The sequence below is a fragment of the Trachemys scripta genome, chromosome 25 (assembly GCF_013100865.1).
Source record: "Trachemys scripta elegans isolate TJP31775 chromosome 25, CAS_Tse_1.0, whole genome shotgun sequence".
In the NCBI taxonomy this organism is placed as follows: domain Eukaryota; kingdom Metazoa; phylum Chordata; order Testudines; family Emydidae; genus Trachemys; species Trachemys scripta.
Window position 1 is genome coordinate 2,664,440 of NC_048322.1, and position 6,000 is coordinate 2,670,439.

Below are 6,000 nucleotides of genomic sequence, written 5' to 3' on the forward strand. Positions count from 1 at the left end.
GGACTCTGTGGGGACAATTTTTTTTGGCAGGGAGGACCCAGTGGGAACATGCCTTTCTGGCCAGCCCTGCATTTGTTCAAAAAGTCAGCACACAGCACTTTGCTGCAGGCCCAGAGGCCTTTCTTCCTCCAGACTGCGAGGCCAGTGGACAGGTGAGGAAGTAGTACCTTCGGTCACAGGCAGTAAAGGGCCCTTCCTAGGAAAGGCCAAGTCCTGAAAAGGAAAAGCTGAAGTTAAGGAGAGTCCTTCTAACATTTTTGGAGGATATCATAGGAAGAAAGGGTCTCTGCCTGACTAGGGACTTGAACCCTGGACCCTCAGATTAAAAGTCTGATGCTCTACCAACTGAGCTAGCCAGGCTCACATAGCACAGAGGCAAATTTCATGCAGAAGAAAAACTAATCAAGAAAAAGGGAGCAGAAAACCTACAGAAAATGTGCTACTCTTGCTCTCTTAGCAGTCCTAGCCCCAGCCTGCTTCTCCATCTGGCGCCCTGAGGCCTTATTCTTTTTTTAGTTAAATATTAAATCCAGGAGAAAACACAGTTATACAAAGCAAAACGAAATCACAAACAGAAATGTCATTGGAAATACAAAAATAAAAATGGAAAATGCAATCCCCATCACTTTATCATATCCGGGCCATTCCTGTATCGAGAGCACCTGCTAAGGTCCCTGTGTGCTTACGAGAAACCTGGAGGAACTAATACCACAGCCTGAACATGAAACTCAACTGCTCCCAGGTGCCGCAGTAAAACCCTTTCCCTGCTGTGACATTGCCCTCCCATGTGATTTTATGAAAATATGCTGAGTGTGAATATAATGTAACTGGAATATGCTTCATGCAAAAGGTCTTTTGTAAGGTAGCATTAGAAAGCTTATAATCTACTGTGTGTGTTCATCCTATTTGTATGAATGTATCATTCTTGTATCTCTAACTAGAAATATGAAATATAACTCTGAGGTCCTGTTGTAATTATGCAAAGTGTGGGCCATTAATAGTGGTTTGGAATCTTGATGGCTCCCATTAGCCAGGACAATTGACTATAGATGGCTCTGTCCTGCACCATCTGTGAGTCAGGCCAGGAAGAATGAAGGCTTGGGGGGGGTCTCACAGGACATGTGACCATGTCACCTGGTATGGGAATCCATCTTAAACCCAGGGCTTTTCCCCAGGAGAGAGACAAAAGTTTCCTGCCTTGTACCAAAGCTGTATAAGGGGGTAGGACAGAAGAAAGGTGGCTGCAGTCATGAGAAATCCCCTAGCTACCACCTGAGCTTGAACAAGGACTATACCAGGTGAAAAGGTTGGGCCCAGACAAGAAATAAGTCTAGTCTGCGAAAGAAGCTTATTGGAAGATCTCTGAGGGTGAGATTTTATCTGTATTGAGTTTCATACTGTATTAGGCTTAGATTTGCATGTTTTTGTTTTATTTTGTTCTATGGAGAATACAAACTCCATAGAGAAGGAAAATTTAATGCCTTAGAAAAGTCTGTGTGTGTGTGTTAGATGGGTGGGAGGGTGTCTAGAAACCACTCTCCTATAGTTTCTTTTCTCTGATTTCCTTTAGAAAATCTGAAGCAGGGAGCCAAGCCCTTGCTTCCTCTGAGACTTGAGCTTAGGACCTTCAGATTATGCGACTGATGTGCTGCCAACTGTGCTAAGAAGGCTTGGAAAAGTTTTAGGTTCAGTGCATATAGTGACTGGGCAGGGAAGGAGCCAGGGGTGTGCTGGAAGAAGCAGGGAGATCTGGTGCCCAGAGACCTGTCCTGGCAGCTTTCACAGCAGCAAATAAATCAATTCGCCCTGCCAGTGAATAATGTACTGGAACTAATGGCAGTACTGGGTGGAGGTTTCCAAGCTATGCACCCCACTTCAGAATTTATTTTCCTTTCCCTAGTATGGCACTTTCCATGTGAATAAGGCAAAGCAAGTTGGGGAAGCTACATGAGTAACAGAAACCAGTGCTCCAGGTAAGGCTTGAACTCATAACGCCAGCAGTATTCCCTTTTGTATTAACCAGTTGCACCAGTGCAGGTGCTTTTTAGACAAAGCTGGGAAGTAGGCAGTTATCAGTCTCTGTGGTTCACACCTTTGCCTGGTAATTGAAAGGCTGCTGCATCAAACCTAACTCAAGATGCGGCTTTTCAGCGATGAGACTCCAGTACATTTTAACAGGAAGCAAAACTCTATTCTGGTTTAGCCCCATTTGACTCCTTCTGCTCATCTTCTCTCTCCCCCCCCCCCCCCCAGTCTCTTTCCTTCCCCACGGGGGCAATGCAGAGAGGAGCCCCAGTCAGTCTCTGCCACAGAGAGTCTGAATCCCATAAAGGGAGGGAGGGGTCGCTCTAAAACATTGATAATGGGGAGGGGAGTAGTGTGCATGGATAGGGGCAGAAAGGATGGAGAACTGACAGTGGGGCCCAGAGAGATTTCCCCCACAGATTGGGGAGACCCCTGCTGCCCACCATCAGCCAGCTGTGGGAAGAACAACTTGGGATTGCTTGGGGAAGCCACCTTTAAAAATACAAGTGTAACATGCTAATTACATTTTAATAAAACCAAAGCCTCCTCAAACCCAGTATCACAATCACTGGAATGACTTTGTCCTGATATTTTACCAGCCGCAGACACAAAGCGAATCAAATTACAGTTTCCATTCGGAGTCAGTGCACACACAAGAATCCGGAGGCTTTTAATTCCTTAGATTCTGCTGCCATTTCATTTCTATCCTGTTCCAAGATTTATCATTGTGCAAAGCAATGTCAGGCCCTTGGGAGTGTCCCCCCAGTCTCGCCTGCCACCCCTGAGAAATTTAAAAGGGCCCAGGGACCCCCCACCACCACCAACAGCACAAGGGGGTTAAGGCGGCTTTCTGCCCACCCTAGCTCCATGTGGCATGCCACTCCTGGAAGCGACTGGCACGTCCCTTTGGCTCCTGAGGTGGGGGGCTCCATGTGCTGCCCCAGCCCCGACTGCCAACTCTGCCAACTGTTGGAATGGGAGCTGCGGGGGTGGAGTTTGCAGGCAGCAGTGCGCAGAGATGCCCCGGCCCTCCCGCTTAGGGGCTGCTGCCAGAGGGGGGTTCAGGTTGCTTTTAGGAGATGCCCGAGGTAAATCCTGCACCCCTCACCCTCTTGTGCACCCCCAACGCCCTGCCCCAACCCAGACCCCACACCTGCATCCAACCTCTCTCCAAGAGCCTGCCCCCTACACTCTCTCCTGCACCCCAACCCCCAACTGAGCCCAGACTCTGCACCCAAACTCTCTCCTAGAGCCCAACCCCTCTTCGTCCCACACCCAAACTCCCTCCCCCAGAGCCTTAGGCAGGTGTGTGTGTGTGTGTTGGGGGCTGGACTTGGTCCCATTCTGGGCACCACCAAAAATTATACAAACCTGCCACCCATGTCCAGCCCAACTTTCTGCTGATGCACCTCAGCCCACACTCATGCAGGGTTTGAAGCTTGCATTACTTAAGTTGCAGGACACTGAGGGATTTCAGCTCCCTTTTGCCCAGAGGGAACCTTCACACCACTCCCAAGCAAGTTCTTGTCCATAGGATCCCTGTAGGGGGGCTGCGTCCCTCAGTGTCTTTTCTCTCTCTATGACAGCCAGGGTGCAATAACTGGGGCATCTGAGCACCCAGGACCTTCTGTGGGGCTGGCTATTCCCCTCCCCTTCTATGGTATCATCTGTCATTGACTCCAGCTTTTGTTTTATCCATCATCAGCACCATCCCAAGCAAGCTGCACTCACCTCAAAAAGACAGTGTCCCCTGTTGGGTGTAAATCACTGACCTCTCTCCTCTCTGAGCATTGACTGCCCCTCTGTTTCCTTGCCTCTCAGTCTGTGCAGATGGGACCTTTCCTTCCAGTGCTGGGAGGATTCGCCCTTCTTATCTACCATTGTGCCAAGCAGCACAGCATGTGGTAATCTTAAATGTACCAAAGTGACTTAGGAGCAGAAACCCCCACAGACCTTCCATGCAATTGTCACTTGTCCTTCACTGAGCTGGATTGAAACTCATGCAGAGAGATTGCTGGGCCACATCCGCTCTGGGCATGAGCAAAGCAGCAGGATGAAAAAAAGTACTGGGAAATACTGGGTATTGAACCCAGGACCTCATACATGCAAAGCATATGCTCTACCACTGAGCTACATCCCTAGGTGGGCTGTGTACATGCAGAGCCCTCCTATTTCCAGAGCATCCAGTGGCCTAAAAGCCGTATGGGGGACACATTCCCTGCTCTGAGGGCAAAACCTGCTGTCCTGGAGGTTGGTGGTTCTTTGGAGTCACTTTGCAGCAGGGCCAGATTCGATGTGTGAGGCAGATAGAGTGTGTGCCCTGGACTCAGAGTGCAAAGATAGAAGAATCAGGCCTCTCCCCTGCATTGGGTCGGGGGTGCTGCAATCCCCTGCTGGAAGATAATGGTGGTGGGGGGCACTGTGAGCAGCTCAACACCTGACCCTGGTGGCAGAAGTGGTGTGGAGAGCTCCAGGTATTTTTAGGATCTGCTATTTCCACCTGCTTGTAAAGTCCAGCTTTCCCAAGCACATTCATTGCGGTGCAGTTGGGTCACTGTTTCCATGGCTGAACAGCAAAGAATCGCTCCCGGTTTCCCTTCTATCTGCAGCAGGATTAGCCTGTGTCAGTGATCAATGAGGTAGATCTTGTTGTAGATTCTTATTCATTCTCCACTTTGACAATTCACACAGTCCCTTTCCCATGCAGATTCCCAGCACCTCAGTGATCCTGGTAGCAGGGGTGGGGTCCTGAGATTTTCACTGTTCTTACTCCCCTCCACTTGGAGTGAACTCAGCTTTTTTCCCATCCCAGACAGTCCATGAAATAACAACAGCAGCAGCATAAAGAAAGAGGGGAGGGAACATCTCACAGCCCAGGGCCCCATGCTTGTCCATTGTTTCCATGGAATTTGGCACCCTGATTTGCACAAGGGATAGAGAAAGATCTTGCTGTTCCTGTGTCTGTGCAAAGAAAATTGTGCTTCTGTATGAAAGAGAGGCAGAAAATGGCCTCATGGTGAGACAATATCCTCAGGATTAAGAGCAAAGGACTCGGGCTGAGAACAGATATAACTCCACTCATCTGGGATTTAACCAATTATCTTCCATGGAGACACTGGGAACTTGTGACATTGATCCAGACTCTGGGTGTTCAGACTGCTTTAACTCATGGTAAAAACATGATCTTGATTCCAAGAAGGGAGAGAGGAGAAGCCTGAAACTGACTTTAGTCCCAGGCTGGGGTCCCTTGAATGGTGGGAAACATCTTTTGCTGCTACCCAGGGACAGCAGACAACTGGCAACATACCAGGGCTGGGATGAGAGGGGAATGTTGCATGGACTTTATCATACAGGGCCCTTCCTGCTTCTCAGAGTCCACAGCTGCCATTTGAATGCATCTGAAAGTTACAAGGAATAACGATCTGTGTTAAAGGAAGGTTGACATTTATTAGCGCCCCAATTTATATTGTGTGCACAAACAGAGGATTGAATGTGTAACAGGTAGTTTGATAAATCTTGGTTATTTTATTTTTCTAAGAGGTTCCTGTGCACCTCCAGTAGAATTTTCAGTCCCAATGGCAACTTAATTACCAAATGTAATACAGAGTAGTCCATTCCTCCCAAGTGGATTTGGTTCTTTTTCTTCTACACATTGTAACCCATGGAGGCCAAGGACCTGCAAATGTGTCTTCATGTGCATTTGTTTAACTGATGAAAACATAAACTAGACACTTAGAGGACTGAAACTGATTTCAGCTGAGGGACATACTTGCTAGGTTTTTAGTGCATTTGCACAGGAAAACATTGAGTGTTTCCATTCATTTCAGGGACCCCTATTCAGTGAAACTCCTGAACATAATGGAAATAGATATGCAATTATTTTTGTTAATGAACAGACTTGCAAGGGAGCACTTGAATTTGAACCAAGGACCACTTGATCTGCAGTCAAACACTCTACCACTGAGCTATACCCCC

The 6,000-nt window shown here is 48.0% G+C and overlaps 2 non-coding genes across 2 annotated transcripts; both read right to left on the reverse strand.

The window, feature by feature from the left end:
* Positions 1-287: 287 nt before the first annotated feature.
* Positions 288-360, reverse strand: TRNAK-UUU. The gene has a single exon. It is a non-coding gene; the product is annotated as a tRNA-Lys (tRNA).
* A 5,568-nt stretch (positions 361-5,928) lies between these two features.
* On the reverse strand, positions 5,929-6,000 carry TRNAC-GCA. The gene has a single exon. It is a non-coding gene; the product is annotated as a tRNA-Cys (tRNA).